This window comes from Pseudopodoces humilis, chromosome 14, assembly GCF_049639895.1.
Source record: "Pseudopodoces humilis isolate 2021_Gansu_Grassland_sample_001 chromosome 14, ASM4963989v1, whole genome shotgun sequence".
Lineage (NCBI taxonomy): Eukaryota > Metazoa > Chordata > Aves > Passeriformes > Paridae > Pseudopodoces > Pseudopodoces humilis.
In genome coordinates this window covers 14,832,898-14,854,561 of record NC_142213.1, presented here as the reverse complement: position 1 = coordinate 14,854,561, position 21,664 = coordinate 14,832,898, and positions in this window count along the sequence as shown.

Sequence of the window (21,664 nt, the reverse complement as noted above, 5' to 3'; positions counted from 1 at the left end):
CTTAAAATTTACTCCACTGTTTCCATTTCATCATTGATGCAGAAAATAAAGCAGGAAAAGGGAATTTTCATGTAAGTTACAAGTTAATTTGCTGCTCAGAGAACTTGGCCTAAAAATGAGTGATAAATGCACAAAATGAGATACCCAGAAATTATGAAGGATGATAGATGGGAACTGATCCCAGGTATCTGAAACAATCTGAAAGCATCATCTTATTTCCCCCAACAATGTTCTCATGGCCAAAGAAGCAATATTCCCCCTTTCCAACAGGCTGAACAGGAGCTTTGTAGAGTTCCATTTTGACATACATGCCTACATCCTCTTTCAGATGCCTAAGTTCTTGTGTGGTTATTGGTCTTGTCTCAGGGATGAAGTGATCCAATTAACTTCTAGGGCACAACCCCAGAGCTCAGACACACGAAACAGAGACAGCCAGGGTAGGAGGGTTGACTGATCTGTGCTAATGTGCTTTCTGGAACAAGCACATTTCCTCAGCAGCATTGGATTATGTTATGGGGACAGCAGAAGTTGGATGTTTTTTCCTCCCTTTCCATTACATGGTAAAAAGTGTCCAAATAGACTCCACATAAGAGTCTTGTGGCTGTGCAGGCAGAACTGGTGCTTGTCTGCTACAGAGAAGAAGCCAAAGTTATTTTAATGACTGATGGATTCAATTTCTATGGCCATTTTTATTACCTGGGTACTGCGATGAAAATCAACCACAGGAAGAACTCAATTTTGTTTTTCATTAATATTCACTTTGTTGATATGAACAGATGATTTTGGGGAGCTCAGATGCCCTTTTAATTTATATCTTTACAATGTGGAACAGCTATCTTCCACTTTCAAGTAAGTAAATCCTGCATCTCACTTCTTGTGGGTTTTTTTACATTATTACAAATGGAATTCAGTCTTCTAAATTTTCTATCAAAAAAAAAAAAGCTAATGTTATAAGCAGGTATTAGTCATTAGTTCTGTCTCTAATTTCTAGAAATAATAGGGGAAAAAAAGGCTGAAACATATGCTTGATAGAAATTGCTATCAGATCTGAGACCTACAATGTTCCCTTGAGCTCTGGCCAGGAGCTCCTTTCCTCTTCACATCACAAAGTTTTCCTCAGAGTCTTTCTCTTAAAGTTTCTTAAGGTTTTTCTTAGTAGTTTTACATTAAGATATGTGGATTTTTGGATAGATCAATACAACACCCTCCAAATTCAACCTTCTATTCACAGTTATCTTCAGGTCTTAGGGGAGAAACACTACATTTTGGCTGGATGCAATGCATTTTGGAACTGTTTTCTTCCTTCTTAAGTGTCATTTTATATTTTTGACACATTCAGCTGCTGGCTGGTTTGCCTCAGAAGCCAAACTGAACCTACTAAGGTGACAGAAATAAGTGCTCTAGATCACCAAGTGAGCAGCAGTTTTATGACCCCCACCACTTTTGAACTATTACTAGCTCAATCACACCAGGAGAAATTCCCAAAAAACATTACATTTTCACTCAGTGGAAAACACCTAGGACTGAAGTGATGGAACACACCTAAGTATCTTGTTACATTTTGATCTATATCATATATTTTCTTTGCTTCATTGTATAATCATGCTAAGCTAAAAAAAGGACAAGACTAGCTGGTTTTATCAGACACGAGGAGAATAAATGACACTAATAACTTTGTCTGCATTTAAAATTCAGGGAGATTGCATATTCCTGTTTAGGAAAACGTGTTTTAGAAGTGGCTATTTTTACAGTTGACCCCAAATGAAAAACTTTTCCCCTTCCTCCTTAACAGGGTCCATTTGCTTCTTGAGTTCATTAATGAATCCCTTGGTTTCACTCTCCCACTCAAAAGTTAAATGAGAATTCATGAGAAAGCAGCCTGGATATACTGTCTGCTCCTGAATTTTAGGATTACAAGGTACAGACAGGACATTTCCAACTCCCAAATAAGTTTAGAATACCATCTTCTTTCAGGTTACCACTGGAGACAATTCAATCTTTTGATAAATTCCACAACTTTAGCATGGAAATTAAGCCATTCTGCCTTTGATGTCTAATATAGCCTGTGGAGCCATGCTGAAATAATTTGGATCAGAGCCCAGAGACTATGACAGGCCTATTTTTGTTGTGTATCTCTAAAGGTTAAGGTACAGTTTTGTAGCCCATGTCATCCAGAAGAAAGATTAAAGTTCCACAAGAACTAAACCCACAGGATTATTTCCAAATAGGTGACTATAGCACATATAAGCATATACTACAGCTTGGCATCTTCCCAGGGATCTCCCTGCCTAAGCCATGGTGACAAAGCAAACAGGACCTCTCTTCTTTCTAGAGAGGTTAGCCCTCAGTTATGATGGAGGCAGTGGTCTCATGAGTGGCAGGCAGCTGGGCTGTCATCTGATCCAGTGTGGTAACTTTTTTTAGGTGACAAGGTAAGAAACAGGAGCAAAAAAACAACCCCTGGTAGAATAAAACACAATCTGATGAGAAGAATGACAAAGTGCTGTGTAAATTGCCGTTCTCACCACAACAGCAGACAATTGTGTGCTGGTTATCAGCCTGGTTCTGTTAGAACCAGAACATCACTGCCTAAACCACCGTTACATAAAAGATCCTACAGATATTTGAAAATCATACTGTTCAGAGTCACCTGCCTTTTCAGAAGATGAAAAGCAGAAATGATGAGTAGATAACCACCATGGAGGTGCATTGAGACATCACTGCTGAGGAGCAGGAATCTCCCCCTGCAAGCTCCTCAGCTCAGCTCTGAACAGTGGTACTTATGATTCAGCTCATATTCACTCTATCCTCATTTATAAGATAAATAATTTTGAGATGTATCTAAAATTACTTTACAACCTTTTAATCACTGAAAATTGTGTATAATTATTATACCTGCACTCGGGTGCCAAGATCTGCTGTGAAATACTTGGCTGCTCAAAGTGTGTGGAGGAAATGCTTCAATTCCACATTAATTAATGAATTTTTATCCCCACTCCTGTCCATTAACAGCCACCATGCTTTTGCTGTGAATGGTCATTATTACAGACTGAAATAGGAACATAAATTTACTGATAATGAAAGTGTCACTTGGAGGGGCAGTCCATCATTCTGTGTGCTGATATGGTGAGACCTTTCTCTGCTGTCTCGCATCTTTGCCTTGTTTCTGAAAGGCTGGCATGTAAGGAAGGGATCTGTTATTTGTAGACACCCACGAAACATCCCTTTAAATAAAGTAGGAATGATGTTCAGTATTCCAGGAAATATTGCATTGATTTTAAAATTGCCCTCTCTTCTTATCAGCCGTTGCAGGTCTTCATCAGGAGACCATCCCTGACCTCCTTGCTCTTGAGATTGTTAGCAGGGTTGATTTTCTCTTGGTGTTCTTTGTTGGCTTATTTTTTTGACAAGGAGTGTTGTTGACTCTTGAAGCAAATTACCTGGTTGACTTAATCCTTGTGCACCACTAAAAAGAGAGATTTCAGTTGATGCTCTGCATCTCTGCACCATATGGAACCATGCTCAAGTTGTCACATTTTCTATGTTTTAACTATTTAACTCATTAAATTCACTGGATGGGCTCTCATGGTATCTCATCTGTTAATTACTTTATTAGATACAGTGTATGATATGATGCACATGGCATGAAAATTCATAAAAACAGGCCTTATGTAAAAGCATTGCATTAGCACATCTCAAAACATAAAAAATGAAATAGAGATAAAAATAATCTTGAAGAGAATCTCTATTTTACATGGGATCATGTACTGCTACTTTTTTGTATAGTTTATAACTACACTATTAGTATTATCTAAATTATCGGGTGCTTGAAAAGGTCCTCTTTCAAGTTGAAGTGTCTGGATGGAACCTGGTGGTTTTCCAAAGCCTGTTCAGTTTGTGTGCACCTGGACACTTATGTTTAAAAACAGTACCCAGATGCAACTGAATAGAACAAATTGCCAGTTTTTCTTTTTAATCAAGCCCATCATGCACAAATCATGTTAAAATATCAGCAGCAAGACTTTAGTGCCTGCATACATATATGTTTCTCTAAATACACCTGAACTTTACCCAGTACCCCTTGCCTGAAATTACATTATTGAGAATAAGATATTCCTTGCCCAGTCGAAGCAATCAGTGTGATGAGACAGCTGCAGAAGCCAGCAGCAAGTTCCACAACAGCCAACCTCTGCATCCATAAAGTGCTCAGCCAACTTCAGAGCCTAAATCACACTTTAAGAGGACTGCTTACCTCTCAAGGAAATAGTTAAGAACTTATTTGATGGCAACATAATCAATAAATTGTGAGAGAAAGGAAGTTGTTTGCACGATTCTTTCCCCTGGCTTTCTCAAACAGTGAGATGTGGCACAATTATACATCTGCTGTGTGCATGTCTAAGATTTTCCCAGCAGGTCTTGGCCAAAATGACCCTGTCCTTCAGCAGTGTGTGCCTTAACAACTTTAAACCAGAGGAGTAGTTGCCTGAACCCTGTGCCTATATCCAGCATACAGAGAACAGCAAAACACTAAAACTTTTTACCCAAAACTCTTTACCCAAATACTGCAGCACAAGTCTGAGGCCCCCCAGCACATTAAGGCACAGGGTATTTTGGAACAAAACCTTTGGGCTGAATTCTTGTGAATAAAGTTTCTGGATTGAGAAATAGCTCAAGCAAGTTAATTTAACCACTTTGGTCTGTGCAAATCATTCTTAATGCCTCAGCAAGACACAGGCTGCCAGGCAGCTGTGGGAGGGGGCAGGCACCTGAGCCCCAACACCAGGTGTCTCACCCTGTGCACCAGACCCAGGCAGGGACTCTGGAAAATCACTTGTGACCTCACTGGCTGCCAGCAGGAAAACTGGATGGTGATTATTACTTCTCTCTCTGTGAGGCTGGGGAAGGAAAGTCAGTGCTTATGGAGCTGCTGGGTACAATGACAAAAGAGTTCCCAGAAAGGACCCACATTTGGTACAAGGGGTACTTTTTTCATAGGTTGAGGCTACGTGGTAAAACTGGAAGGCAAATATCATCACCCAAAGTAGGGATGGCTCCTGGGTAGATTATAATTGAGATTCTGTGTCTGAAAGCAGATGTAGGGACTTCCTCATGAAGTTCACCCTCGCAGCTTTGCCTCTGACTTCAGAGGCCATCAAAGTCCACAGCTCACTGAAACTGATGAACACTTTTGCAGTGTTTTCAATAGATTTAGGATGTAAAAAGACTCTCTCAGATGTGGTTGAACTCAGCACTGGATAGGCAGCTCCAGCAGAGGATGTAGGACAAAGGAAATGCTGTGCCCTGCGGACACTGTTTGATGGAAGCTGAGCCCAAAGGATACAAAGAAGGACAGAAGAAAGGAAGTACCAAAAAGCAGGAGTGTCCCTTCACACAGGATGCGTCTGGGGGCAAGGGAGGAGGCAGAGCAGGACCAGCTCTCCTGCACTTGGCATACTGAATAACAGCAAGGCACATCTTCAGTGAGGCACTCTCCCCACTGTAACAGCTGCCTTCGGTGCTGGGGCATGGCTGGAACAGTCAGAGGACAAGAAAGTAGCCTAACACATTTCACAGAACTGCACAGTTTTCTCATAGCATAACTGAATAAATACCATTAAAATATGCATTTTTTACAGCTCTTCATTAACAAGTAAGATAGCATGTGGTTAGACCAGTACTGTATGATTTTTTTTCCTTGTCAATTTACATTATAAAAACATCTCATGCATATAAAAAGTGGGGGGTTATAGCAGTGGAATTATATACAGTAGTGTGTGTTTCCATATACTCAGGTTAGTACATATTTACACGTACAATGCACACAGGATTATGCTGGGGCCAAACACTAAGAGAAAACATGCGGTAAATGGTTGCTTTAATAAGTCCTGTTCCATTGAAAGGAAATAAAACCTGAGTATTAATGAGATATAATTATATATTTAAAATCTTTTCCCTTGTGCAGTATACAGAATTAATGCCAGTAAACTCACAAACTGCAACATTCTACTCCATTACATCTGCAATGATTAGAGATAGTTTGAACATCTGGCATATAATCTGTGATAGAAAACAGCATTCTGCACTTTAATGGACGTCTGGAGGCTACACATATCTGATTTTATTTCTTTGTGTTAACTCTTTCCTGGGAGGAAGAGAAGATCCAGTGCTTGAGCACCTTCTTTCTGTCTTTTGATGAAGTTGCATGTAGCACTGATATTTATCTGCTTTCAGGCTACTTATGTTTTAAATATCTAAACTAAAAAGGGACCCACAGAGATTTCTGAGAGGCTATTTATAACATAGACAATTGAGCAGCATAAATATTAATGTGTTAAGACCCAAGAAAGTCTTCCAATGGAAGTGACAATAATTTCCTCATTTTCAGTGACTTCAGAACATAAAAATAAAGTGGCATTTGCTGTTTCTTCATTATTTCAAATATTTGTGAATATGCACCCTTAATTTGGTTTTCTTTTAGAATCTTGTACATGATAAACTGGGGTTGCCAATATTTGTACAATCTTGATGTACCCTAACTGTAAGTATGTAAAAGCTTTTTTTGACTGGCACTGACTTTCATTGGAAAAATTAGATTATTTCTCAGCTTTTGCAGGGTGTGTTTTGCCCCAAGCTAAACAAGAAGGTTTTAGCCCTACTGTGTTCTGTAGGGAAAAGAGATACAAACTTGAAAGGCAAATGAGACTGACAGTGTTATCTTTTGCCTTACTCATTGAATGTTAGCTAATACCAACACCTAAGGAGACCTTGCAATTAGACTCTGAGTAGTGATTAAGAGTGATTGAAGAGTGGCATCAGAAGAGATCTGTGTCACTGCTGAAAGGACTCAGCATTTAGAGTGACCTGACAAGTGTTCTGTATGAGCATATTTAGGTATGAGGAAGAGTATCTACTGCAGGAAAAGTGCTGGTGTTAGGCAGAGTTTGTAACATGATCATGTGCATGTCAGGGGCTTGCTCAGCTGCCCGGGTGTAACAAAAACTGCAGGTACTGAGTAGCTCCTGTTGAGTACTAACAATTAGCCTTAAACATGGGTGCATTAAGCAGTGCTCAGGTCCTGAGGACCTTACAGCAGAGGTTCACAAGGGCAGGAGAAAGTTCTACTGGCTACATTACCACACAGAAACACAGCACACACACACTGTGCAGGGAAGAAAGAGAGCCTGGAGATAATAATTTAAGGCTAAAACTACCTAAATATGAAGCATGTGCAATACATTACTACTGAATGGAGTCATGTATCTAAGTGGATAAGCTTGCAGTCTATGGAGGGGAGAGGAAAAAAAAAGGAAAGAAACCCCCTCCAGTGCTCATTTGTAAACCAGATTGAACCCATTCCAACAGAGATTAGGAAAAATTGGCCTAATTATGGATGATGAACTAATACAATTTGGCCATATTTAATGAAAGTCAGAAGCAGAAAGTCTCATGTTGCTTCAAGTTCCAAGATCTGGACTAATGGATCAGCAATTTCTCAGGTACTAAGCTTCTCACATATTTGTCACTTCTTAAAAAGTTTATTAGATTCAACAGGTGAAGAACATTGAAAGATAACTTGAAATCACCATTTCAATGAAAAAGAATTTTCATTTCTTTTCAATGAAAAGAATCCCCACTCGGGTCTAATGAAACCTAGGAAAGTATCCAGAAACAGGCCAATCAGGTTTTACCGAAGTATCTAGATTGTCTTTGATTTACTCAAATTTTTGTCAATAACATCAAATGCAATGATCAGCTCTGCAGCTGTAGAGTTCAGTCCTGCTCCACTCAATCAATTAGACTCACTGAAAAAGCAGACTGGTTTAGACCCCACAGGAGTAAGCTCCCTTTGATGATAGTCTGGCAAAGATCTAGAGAGGTTCTGTCAAAACAAGGGGCAAATTTAGCCTGGATTTGCTTGATCTCCACTACCTAGAACTGCAAGCGCAGACCTTAGGAGACATAATTCACTGGATAAAATCATTAACTGATTTTTTTTTTTTTTTTCAGTGGTAAATTTAAGTAAGAGGGATGGACTTAGGAGGTCCATACAATTCCATCTTTCCAAGCCAGTTATTCAAGGACCAGAGCTGCCAAGTCATGTAGCACAAACACTCGGAAAACTGAATCTGTGACATAGATCAGATAAAATCTGAAATTCATGTTGGTGAGAAGAGAAGCATGAGAAAGAAAGGGAAGTCTTTGGACTTTCCTGCTTTGAAGCAGTTGGGAAAGTCCTTAAACAAGAGAAGTGATATTTCAGAACTGCAAGGGGTGTTTAAAACAGTTTTAGGTTTCCCCTGCTTTGACTAAGCAGCATCTTTTAGGGATGTTTCATAGTCCAGCTGTCCCCCTCTGATCCCAGATGGTGTTGTGGACAGTACAGGACTGAGGCACTCATCATTGTTTTCCTCCTGCCCACTAAGGAGGACACAAGAGAACCATTAAAAGTCCCACACAGAGCAAATCAGGTGTTTGTGGCTGTCAAGGCAAGGAAAAGGTCAAAACTATCTGACTTGGTGAGATGATAGAACAAATTAGACTGAGACCATTAAGGCTGTTGGTTTGAGCATCACACTTTAGAGCTTCCTACTGGAGGGAAGAAACTTTGGAAAAAAGGACCATATCACACACAGCATTCACCTATTAGTCATTACCTAGTCTGTCCCCAAGAAGTCCTCTGCAATGACTCATCAGAAAAGCCACATCACAGTGTCACTCACCCATCTGTGTCGCTGCAGAGCACCTGCTTTGCTTGGTATATGAGCCAGAGGACTTTGGGGGATGGTGGCACTTGATTGCAGCAGACAGCCTGTGCAAAACCATTAGAAACAAATCTCTGGCCTTTCTTTCCAGGGCCTCAGGCTTTAATCTGCTGAAGCAGCACATCTGACCTTAGAGGTAGATGAAAACTTTAAGATGTCTCACTGGCTCCCAACTACAGCTGATGAACCTGGAGGTTTTGTAGCATAAAACAGGCAGGCTTCTGTAGCTTAATAAACAAGGAATTACACCAAACCAGAACAGAGAGGAAGACATGGTTTGGGATTTAGTTCTTTTTGTTCTTGGAAAGCACTACACAGAGTTAACTTGCAGCATTAATTATCTTTTGCATTAACATAAAACGGTAATTGGACAACTTAACTAATAAAGATGAAAAACAGACTTGCCATGTAGTGTGTAAAATAGCCATTCCACAGAGTAGCAAAGTCTTGCACCTTGCAAAGAGTCCTACTGGCTATCCCAAATAGATATGCTCTAGTAATACTCAGTTGCACACATTCACAGAGCTTATGGGTATATGGTGCAGGCTGAATTCATGCCAACGGCTCCAGATACAGATAGAAAATTAAGTTGAAAAGCTTTTTTCTCAATAATTCCACCAAGAGGTTTGGAGCAACAAACCAATTACTTTTCCTCAAATTCTGCAGGCCTTTAAAGATGTAATAACTCTCAGTACTTGGACTCCAAAGGGAATAACTCACAACACAAAGCAGAGAGCTACAGGGCAATGCCAACACCAAAGAGTATTTCAGGTGTTTCTGCTGGAGTGTGCCTCAGGTTTGAAGACCCCCTGGAATTGAGGTGATCTTCAAGGGAGCAGCAGCCTGCCACAGGTCAGAAAACTCCTCAGACTGGGAAAACATAGAAAAGATGCTGCAAATTCTTTCCCTCTGCGCAATTGTGTTGTGGCATATTCTGGTAGCCATTTATTCAAGAGAATGCGTGTAGAACACACTCCCTCCTTGTAAGCCACAGATGGCTCTTTGCTCTGTCTCCAGATAAATGCCAGCATACCTTGGGGATCAGTTGTTCCCACAACATTGATCTACTTAAATCCCAAGTCTGAGACCTACTTTTATTTGGAGGGGGTAGTCATCCAGCTGACAGTTGCAAGGAAGCTTTAGTTTGCAGTCAGTATATCCTAAAGGGTCAAAAAAAAGGTACTTCCTATTTTTCCACCTAATCTCATGCTTCCTAAGCCAGATTTAGGAGTGCCTCATGTTTAGACCTATTTATAAACAGAGATGTGGGAGAGCCAGGTTCCTGGATTCAGAGGCATAAAGCCCTGGGCTGCATAGCTGCTGGAGGGACTGGCCAGTGCTGGGAGGTCCCCTCTCACAAGTGATCCCAGCACACAGCTGAGGAAAGGGCTCACTTGCCCAGGAGTGTTCTGCCTTCTACCTCCAGTCCTCAGCAGAGAGCCAGGCAGGATGGAGCCAGGGGAGTTTGGGAGCACTGGACTCTTGCCTGCCCTGCCCACAGGCTGCTCCCCAGCACGGTTCCCAGAGGCTGCCCCCCACTCACACAGACATCCCCAGAGCAGATAAAGCTCTCCATTATCCACCTCACTGGGAGACTCGTTCCCCTATTAACGAGAGTTAAGGAGTGAAAAAAACTCCCAAAACCAGACAGGAGCTGCAGAAGTGTATTTTCCTCTCAGAGAGGGATCTTGGTTTTCATTAATTAATATATCAGAAGAAACCAGTGGAGAAGCATGTCTTGTTATCTGGCTGCTTAGATGGTAGCCTTTGGTTCATTAGCCTGAAAGCCTATCAAGTGGATAACAGTATTTATTCCATATAGAGTAATGATCTACTTTAAAGGAATATGGTATTGCCCATGCAGGAATAAATTCAACCATTATTCACAGCTTAAACACACACTAACCCATGTAAGTGTGAGATACAGATATAAAAGGATTCAAAAAAAGTAGGTCCTGGGAAGAAAGGCAAAATCTAGGTACCCGTACCCTGGAGCTACTACAGATCTGACTGTATATTAATTACCCATTAGTTTCAAGTTACACTACACAGACTCAGAGCCTTTGCTCTTTAGCCATATTTAAAGGAAGAAACAAAATGAAAGCTAAGCATGGTCAGCCCCACTTTTAAGGTCAGTAAGAATACTAACATTAGATTTGAAGCTTTCTGTCTAGTTGGAAAAAAAGTTGTTGTACTGATATTTAAAGCACACAGTCATTGAATTAGTTCAGAGCTATACAGTAGCACACAGTCACTTTAACAGCCCCTTCAAAAATATTGTGATTTTAATCTTACAATCCTGCAAGAGCAATATCTATGCAGTGTTCAACCTATATTGTTGACAATAAAATTATAAAAAAAGACACTTTAAATATGCAGTAGCTGTGTCTGAAAATTAAATATATCAGCCATTAATTTTTTCCCCCAAATTACTAAAAAGCAACAGTCCACACTAAAGACTAACTGTTTGTAAAATTGGATTTTTAAAGATGAAGCCTTTTTTAAATCAGGGCTGGTCAAAAGAAGCATTAGAACAATTCTACAACTGGAAAAAATAACGCTGCTTAACTAATTCACCTCACTAAACTAAAAATGGATTTATGCTGCTCACATCAGTGTTTCAGATATTGCAATTTTAAAGAGTAGGGATATTACATGAAACCCCACAAAATGTAAGGCTCTGGAGAAACAGGGCCATAGGTAATGAGATATTCATCCTCCCACCTCAAGGTGAGAGCACACACAGGGGGAGCTGGTCCTGACCATGGCCATCACAGACACAAACTGGGCCCTGGCCCCAAACCAGGTGCCCTGAGCTACAGGGGACACATCCTGCAATAACACACAGTAGCACACAGGACTGAGGATAAATGCCCATCCCGTGGCAATTTATTTCCACAACAAGGTCTGGGTAGGTCCCATGCCCAGCTACCTCTGCTGCTCTCCATGACACGGCTGCAGAGCCCTGGGCGTGCTGGGGACACCACAGATGCTCAGCAGAGCTGCTCCAGCTGCAGAGACTCACAGGCTACCACGTTTTAGTAGGGGGAAACAACCTTTCTGAACTGGAAATTTCAAAGATAATTGTTTTCCAACCAGCCAGCTTACAACTTCCTTAGCTGAGTGCACTTTTGCCCCAGTTCAAAACCTGACTTTCCAGAGGCTCCGCCAGAGCCACCCTCCCTTCCCTTTGCTGTGCTAGTGAGAAACCACATCAGCTGCTAAGTGGCCTAATGCAAACCGATGTGGCACTTTCAATTCAATTGCCAGTGCACAAGTAATGCTGTAGCAAAAGTCACCACGGTGATTGGCATCAGCAGGAAGCGTTATTGTCACCCCTCATGCAGTGCCACCAAGGGGCACAGGCCTTGTTATTGTCACCCCTCACACAGTGCCATCGAGGGGCACGGGCCTTGTTATTGTCACCCCTCATGTGGTGTCACCCAGGGGCATGGGGTTTGTTATTGTCACCCCTCACACAGTGCCATCGAGGGGCACGGGCCTTGTTATTGTCACCCCTCACACAGTGCCATCGAGGGGCATGGGCCTTGTTATTGTCACCCCTCACACAGTGCCATTGAGGGGCACGGGCCTTGTTATTGTCACCCCTCACACAGTGCCATTGAGGGGCACGGGCCTTGTTATTGTCACCCCTCACACAGTGCCATCGAGGGGCACGGGCCTTGTTGCCTCTGCCACGGAGCGCTCCAGAGCTGATGTGCGGCCCCATCATGGCCTGTCACAGACACGCATGCCTGAGGTGGAAGGGAGTACTTCAGGACAGCGAGCCTGCTCCCTCTCACAGCTGCTAAAACTTCAGACAGCATTCCTATACTGCAACTGAAACAGGGAAGGCTGAGATTTGAGAGTATCTGGAAGTGTTTCAGGGAAACGAGATTATTCAGGGACCAGGTTATTCATGCTCCAGAGGGCTGGGGATGAGGGGCAGGGGGCCCAGTTTCTTTTTTTCTTTTTAAATCATTAACATGGTAAGGATGGCACACAACACTGTGGTTCACCGGTATATAGGCATCAGTGGCTGCTTCCTGTGTTATTAGCTAGCACTTAACTAATTACAGTTTGTAACTTCTGTGAAATTAAGCAGCAATAACCAGCAGCAGTACAAGTAGGCCAGTGAACCCACGTTCCACAAACCAGGCAGAGGCAGGTGAGCGAGGAGCAGCCCGGCCCCACAGCACATCCCACACCAGGCAGCAGCAGCCGCCTCCAAGAGGGAGCTCAGAGCCCCCAGGACCAGGGGGTTCTGCCCCTCTTCCTTCAGGCACAGGCATGCTACTCCCTCTTGTATCCAGTCTAATTTTAAGTCACTGGAGTGATTGCACATCTACCAGCTCTCCGGGGAGCTTATTAAAGAGTTTGGAAGAGCTGCATTTGGGAAGTTTGCCTTTACTGGGTTTTATCTCTTTGCTCCTGGAGTCTTTCAGACCATCTCACATAACTCACTTCCCTCTTAATTTTAGTGTTTAGGCACTTAGCAGTGTTGCCGGCAAGCTATTCACTGCATCAAGTGACGCCTCTGGAGGGTCCACACCTGGGAGCAGCCGCTTAGTCCCCTTCATGGCAGCAGGACAGCCCTGCAGCCTGCCCACACCTGTGCCAGCAGCCAGGCCCTGCTCAGCTTTTATCACCCTGTTATCACTGGGGATTCCTCAGTGCCCACATCTGGGCAGCATGGGAAGCTGCCCCCAGCCCAGTGTCCGGGGAACACACAGCTTAGCTGCTGCTCTTTGCACACTTGTAAACTCAAGACAAGGGGCTCATGCTTTCCCTTTCGAAAAGAGTTAAAATGTCATTTCCCATGCTCTCTGCTAGTGAGAGACACCGAGGTGCCTGCTGGTGTTCCTCAAAACTCCCACACCCTTCCTAGCCCCTGACCAAGGGCTCCCACCTGCAACCCCAGGGAGCTCAGCTGTGCACCCTTCCCTGCCCCAGCTCCCTCATTTTTACTTCTTCTGCATTTCTTTCTACTATTGTTTGCATAAATGTGGAGTAATTTTGCTTTCAGACCTGAATTTGTGTTTCTCCAGGTTAATTTTTTTTTATTCTTGCCCGTATTTTCCTCTGTTATTTCTGTCTTCGGTGATGTTTGCAATAGCTACTAATGTACTGTCATTTGCAAATGCAATTAGTGTGTTTACTTCTTTCTTTCTTTAGCTCATTAATAAAGATGTTAAATAAAAATATGCCTTCCTCTGCTAACAACATCCTCGAAATAGTTAGGAAGATGGGATGCAAAGGTAATAAAGAACTGTATTATTGGACAAGACTCTTCCTTGCATCTTTCAGCATTTGCCATGCTCATTATGGGCAATTAAAACATAAAACAACTTGCTCACTTCACACCCAAAATAGTCCTCCTCCCTGTTCTGTGTTTGGATGTATAGAATACACAGATAAAGAGCAACACCAGACATCAGCTGGTAGCCTGTTATAGCAGAAGCAGCAAGGTTTTCTCTGGTTTAGATGCAGAGGAGTGAAGTGTAGCCATTTGTTAACCTTTTTATGTACACGATCATTGTTTCCAACAAAAGATGGGAGCGTGAGTGCTTTTAAAACTTTACTTATTGTGATTACTGTAGCTGTGTCCTGATACAACAGCTTGTACATTTATTACACAACCATAATTCAGCATATTGGCTGTATCCACTAATGCATCCAGTATTTCCCATGACTCGCTAGCCATCCTTGTTCCTTTGATTTTTGACAGGTCTGGGAACGCTCAGCAGTTCATGGCACTGGCTCACTGTTGGGACAAAAGGCTGTGCACTTCTTTTCACCTTCAGGAAAACGTGCTGAAATTAACTCATGGCTCTAGTGAGTTGGTGTGAAATGTAATAATACCAGTTTACCTTAGTTTTCTATCTGCTGAAGAGACAGCAAGGAAAAAACAAATGTTTATGGAAACAACAACAACAACCACAAGTACAACACCACAAAAAATTTAAAAAAAAAAAAAAACACTAAGGAAAAGAAACAGGCCTAAGGATGCACAGGGGTTAGTTTATCAAATTAATCTCATTTCTTCATCACATGCTCAGCTATTTAAACAGAATTTAAATAATACATTTATTGAAAGGAGAGCCTTATTTCTGAGGGCCTTCTGGCATTAAGGTGTGGGGAAACAGAAGTTGTCTTTTTCTTTGTAATATATGGAGGAAGACTTAAGATCACTGGATGCACATTTGGGTAATCATAAATTAATTGTAATGTAAACTTTCACAACATCTTCAGAGCATGTTGAGATTTTGTTTGATTTTGAATTGCTCCAAAATGACATCTAATTATATACTAGTGATTAACACGTTGGTTGCTACCAAGAAATAGCAACCAAGCAAACATTACAATTCAATATTTAAATTTACTGTAGGTTGTATTTGTTGGATATTTTACCTATTTTTTTTAATGCACAGAGGAAACATGGTGGTAAATTTAAATACTTAGACAGATGCTGAGGCTGTTTTTCCTCATTTGTGAAAATTAGGGATTGCATCACTACAGGCAGAGAAGCAAAAATTATCTTGGTGGCTCCCTTTTTCTTCTTTCTACCTTTTTCCTCTCCTGCCTTTCTGCCCCCCTCCTGGACACAGCTGACACAGGACCTGTCCTGCAGGAGTGGGGCTGGCTCTGCTGTTGGAGGCTCAAGCTCTCTCTGGGGCACAAGGATGCTCAGCACTGTGCCTGGGTTATTGTGCCATGGTTCAGCAGTGCTCCTGCCCAGGGCAGGGGACATGTAGGAAAAAACAGGCAGTCCCACATGGGCCAGCTCAACCTTCCCTTCACCCACAGAAATCCCATCCTGAGTCCCTGTGCCCATTCCTGGAAGTTTGCCATTTCCCCAGGAAGACTTCTCTCCTTTGACCTGAAGCCTTCTTCAAAAGCAGCACTGGGACTTCATTTCATATTTCCACCCTTTGTGGTTTGGATAAAATTACTCAACCAAATAGGACAAATTAGTAGAGTTAGACCAATATGTGCTGTATTCTGGTGGTTTGGTTTTGTTTTTTTAATAAAATGGAAAGTATGTGTGTGGTCCTTGGCTGCCGCCAAAAGCTGGCTGATGCCTACCTGGTCTGAGAGAGTGCTGGAAGTGAGAACATGGTCAGAATACAGGACTAAAGCATATGCATGCATGCAGCATTTACTCTGTTATATCTCATTTAGTGCAGTACTTCTTTGAATTAAAAGTTTCTGAAGCATTGGAGTAAAACTATTTTCAGTGTGAACAATAAATAAAGATTTAATGAGGACTGATTTTCATCTCTGAGTCAAATGCTGTCCCACATTAGCTCACTTTTCCATTCTCACTGGACTGAGAATCACTGCCCCCCAGCCCTAGTGCTTTTGATGTTAGCTGGAGATTAGCAATGGTCTGAAATGGAAGAAATGAGGGCTGGGAGTTCTGCGGAGACACTGTTCTCCAATTTGGGTTAAGCGAACAGCCTTATGTTTCCTTACACTGACTGTGTTTGGGCAATTGCTGTCACATCTGGAGTGCCACAGGCTGTGTGACAGTACTGTGTGGCACTGGCCAGCATGGGCAGCAGGTCACCTACCCAAGCACAGAATCACAGGATCAACTAGGTTGCAACAGACTTTCATCTGCTTCATAATGCTGCAGAGACCGTCAAGCAGTAGGAGTTTTATCAGGGTAAGGCACACCTTTAGGTGTCCTGTCCAACAAGAGGCCAAAGCACTGGGCAGCCTCTCCAGCTTGTCCTCCCACTTCTGTCAAACAGAAATATTGACAGGATTAGTCATTTTTTAGCATTAGTTTAAGCATTAATGATTTAATTGCAAATGCATGAGGTTGCTCAACCGACTCTTGCTCAGGTAAAGATTACTGGACCTCTTGAAGTACACTGTACATGGCCATGAGGCTGTGGGAAGGTGATGGTGTTTCCTCTAAAGCAAATGCCACTGACCACCAAGAGGACACTCAAGTCATGTCTCTGCTCCTTCTGAACATCAGAAATGTTTTGGCATAACACCCAGGAAGGAGTAGGTGTTAAAGCATCAACATATATAATACTACATCAAGGTGTTTCTCCTATAAATCAATAGCATTTGGAGGCTTTAGCTCACTGGAAGGATAGGTTGGATCGATGGCTTAGGAAAAAACTAACAAGTCTTTCAGTGTTTCAAAGTTAATTGAAAATGAACCTTTTCTTTAGTGTACAGGCAAACTGGGTTTGGTGATGCCAGGACCAGTACAGCTTTATAGGGGATATCCAGCTGGCAATTGCTGCACAGCTAGGAGCACGTGCTCCACAGGGAAAATACACTTTGCTTCAGAACAGCAGTGCAAATACTGAGTGAGCACCAGTGGCTTTGGAGATACCCACGCTTTTCACGGACACCTCTTTATGTAAAAATGTGAGTTGCCTTCCCCAGGAGCAGCCCCTCACTGAATGGGTATTGCATAAAGCCAGCAGCACAGCCAAGACAAGCACACATCAGGAGCACTGGTTCCGTAGAGAAGGATGTACCACAATCACAGATATTCTGTGAGAGACCTTTCACAAAAGAGAGATTTTCTTTGTTGGGATTAATAGCTCCATTTTTCTTTATTACTCCACGTGTGTTTCACTCATTTGTGTATCAGCGTCTTTCAAACAGAAAACAAGTGAGAAAACCATCCCCCAATAATAAAATCTTAATACAGTGGCACAACCTAAGGAGAAATCGGTTATTCCATTTTGCATTATCTCAAACAACTGAAGAACTAGTTCTCTCCATAAATTCTCTCTTTCAGAGAGAGAAGATGGTTTTTACCTCTAACTTCACTAAGAATACATCTGATTCACCATCAATTTATTTAAACTTTACACAGCCAAAATTTCAGGAGTTTAAGGGATTCATCAGATCCCATGGCTCAGATTTTCAACCCCTTGGACTACATTCAGAGGCTCTTCAATAAGTCACTGATGTTCAGAAATGCTGCATATCCACTACTAGGCTTTTCTATGACGTGGAAAATCAGACACTTCAGGACACTTAATTTGGAGTTAAGGGGTTAAACAAGGTTCCTATTAAAAGAAAAACTACAGGGTGTATATGTTTGTGTATATATACACACACAAAGTCATTACATATGCATAAACATGATTATCAATTTCAGTCCTTTAAAATTTAAAACAATTCAGTTTTCATTCATAATCCCATATTCAGCACCTTTTTAGAGATCAAGTTTTCCTTCAGCCTCATTATTGAGATGTAACTTACCTGCTACTACTGTCTGCACATGAGGCAAAGCTTGAGGTGTCTGTCTGTACAAAAAATTGGTGTGTAATAAATAGAAGAAACCCTCGTTTCCAGCCTTCTTCATGTTGTGAGAAGCAAGTAAGATTTATTGACTGTTGATTTCATGATTTCTTTGCAATATCAGTAAATGAACATTCTCAGGTGTATCTGTTGCACAATGCAGGGCTGCTATTGTTTTAAATCATCAAAATTCTAGGAAACGCATAAATAATTGACCCCAAAAAGGGGAGTGTTTGCACCTATGAATAAAAAAAAATAAATTCTCAGTCTTCCAAATCCTGGGGACAGACCTCCCCCTGGGGTGATACAGTGGATGGCATTTGATTTATGCCAGCAGTGGAGAGCCCCTCAGCTTCTGAGTACATCGAGTTTGGCTTCTCTGCCTGCACTCAGCGTCCTTCCACATGGCTTTGTGGATCAGTAATATAAATTCTAGTCATAAACAAAGAAAAAACCAGACTGACAGAGAATGTGATGAACAGTTTACATCTGTGCACAATTTTTCCCTCTATTTGTGCCACTGAAATTCATAATCTTTTTTCTTTAGCCTTCAGTTTGCCTTCCCAGTCCTCTTGGTTGCAAGCAACGCTGAAAAATCCTTAAAATATTAAGAAAATTACATCTGCTTTAAATATGGTGTTCAGTCTTTGTAAGTGTTACTTTGTGCATTAAATGAATAGCTCGCCCACCAGGTAAAGGACGTTTTGTTGCTTACCATGTCTGTCTCTGCACAACATGTAGCACACGGGCATAAATAACAGTGTGTTATATAAATAATTACATATATGAAGGGCTGTAAAACACCAAAGATATATTTGTACTTTTACTTATGAGAACGTTTTAAAAATGATTGCTTTGTTCACTGCGTGGTTTTTATGTGTTGAATGTGGTGCACGCAGAGAACATTTTCCAAAGTTGTTTTTTTTTTTTTCCCTTTCCTCCAGGTCACACTAGCGTTATAGTTAGCAAATTGATAAGGTTCCACTGTTAAGCTTTATTACTTGTGACATGAGCCTATGACACTTTATAAAAAGAAGTAATCCAGAACAATCTCTAGGTAATTAACACCTAGATAAACAAACATAAATTTCTATATTGCATTTATTTGGACTACCACTCAAATACGCGTGAACCATGCTTTTTTAATTAAAAGATAAATCTATGTGACACTTAGCCTCAAACTTAATTATTCAGCATAGTATAATAAAAAATAGAGCCCATTAAATGTGTCTTGCTCTGTATTTCTGTATTAACAGCAAAACAGTTCACTCTGGGATCATTTAAATTTTCTTCTTCCTCTTTTCCTGTGATTTCCCTATTCACTGAGAACCTTTGGCTAAAAAAAAAAAAAATACCACAACAAAAAGCCCCCAAACAATACCCTGAACACCACCAACAGGTGAGGAGTCACAGAACTTCTCACAGCCCCTAAGAACACTCAGCTGGGTGACATTTCTAATATGACATTACACCACAGCTTTGTTCTCTCTCCTCCCTCTCCCAATGGAAACATACTGTGGTGGATCATGCCAAGCAGTGATATCCAGAAATGGAAATCACAATAGTTATGAATAATTTCACTGGGAGCATGCTTACAATACACAAGGTGAGGTTTTTATAATATACTGTTACAATACAGATGTTAAACAGAGAGGGGAAATATTCAATTCCCAAATTACAATAGACAGAGGGCTTAAAGTCCTTATAAAAGTTTCAACAAGAAATGTTATCTTAGAGCTGGGAGCAGCCTTCTGATGTTAGGTAGGAAGAGTCAGGACCCCCAGCATCTGTGCGAGGAAGGCTGCCCATCAGCTGTGGGAAACACAACCCCCCAGACTTCAATGAGACAGCCCCTTTCTCTTTCACACCTTCTTCCCACCTGTCTTCACAGGTGATGCAACCCCACACTTGGTACATGGCCACTGATGGTCATTTTTAGATTTTTTTAACCAGGTTTTCACATTTTCCTTTACTGGTTTCTGAAACCAGAAGGCAGGAAAATCTTTGGGAGATATCCCCAGCCACTCTCTCCCAGGATAGTTCTTTTTCCACAGCAGTTACCTGAAAGGACAATGATCCTGTTGTGAGGCAGTTCAGCTCTGAGCCTGGAGCTCATCCTTCCTAAAGACACATTTTTACGTGCTGCCATTTTGTGCCTAGGAAGGGCTGCTCCCCACAAGAGACAGTGTGACACAAAAAAAAAAAAATAAATTCATTTATTTCTTGGATTTGGATTAAAATTTGATGCATTGCAATGCAGATTTTATTCTCTGTGGATCAAGAGATCTGTGGCATTTTCCCATAGACCAGGGAATTTGGCAGCAGCTCCATGAGTCCCTTGGCTGCAGAGACTTTCCACCAGTTCACCAGTAACAGCACCTCCTCACTGTGAGTTTCAGCCACTGAATAACTGAATTTCTATGATTCTATGCTTTAATTCTTAGCCCTTCTGACAATTTTTGTACCTTTTCCTTCTGGAGAATTCAACTAGAATATAACTTTATTATTGTGGGTATGACTGGCTCAATTGAATATCAAAATTTCTCTTTTCTAAACTTGTTTGTTTTCTGAGTTTTTTTGGAGCCAGGGCCATGTTCCTCTCTCCTCCCCATACTTGATTTGGTGCATCTTTATTTTTGATGCTAATCATTCTTACTTTTCTAAGGGAAAAATCCTTTCATTCATTTGCTTTCAAATGTGCAGATAAAACCTTAAAGTGGAAGAATAAAGATTCACCCAGGAGAATGGGAAGGCTCTTGTTCTACATTCTTTGAAGTGTGAGCAGCTTCCTTAACATGTACCGTAACAATAAACCTCACAATTTTCTAAAGCCAAATATATGATCTATACAAACAATCTTTTTTAATGTGAAAACATGACTTTATACATCATAGTGTATGATACACACTTCAAACACTTTCAAATCAAAGCTTGATAGACCCCAAGACTTTTTCTATAGTACATAAGTAGTAGTATATAAAACAATTATTACTACATGCTAAAACAGATTTTCCACAGTCTTTTAATTAAGCACAATATATATAATATATATCTGTATATACTGTATATAGATTTGTTCAGATTAATAAGTGGACTGAGCACACACACCCAGCATAATACACTCCAGTAACTGCCTAACAACTGTGAATTTACTGGCATTATTTTTTTTTTCTTTTTAAATCTGACAAAGCTGAAGAAAATAATGTTTTAACTGTTCCTAATAAACATAAGCAAGTAGGAAAACTTTTTTTTCAGAGGTAGAGGTTTTATTGCGTAAAACACTGGATAAAACTGTACTGCTTCAAAGACATTTTTATTCTAACAGCAGAAAGAAAACAGTCATTGCTGAAAAAACAACTTTTAATACTTCTATACCAGAATAAAGTTCTGTCAACTGATGTATTATAATAATAAATAATGACCAAGAATAAACTTTAAATACAAAGTTTTCTAATTGTTACAAGCATAGCAACAAAATCCTCTACTCTATTGATCTCAGATTTCCTCCAAGATAGAAATTTTTCTTTGTGTAGGAATGTAGACAGTATTATGACCAGTATCACAGACTACAGAAGTTACAGAGAAAAAACTTGACATGTTTAGATATGAGAAGCATGATG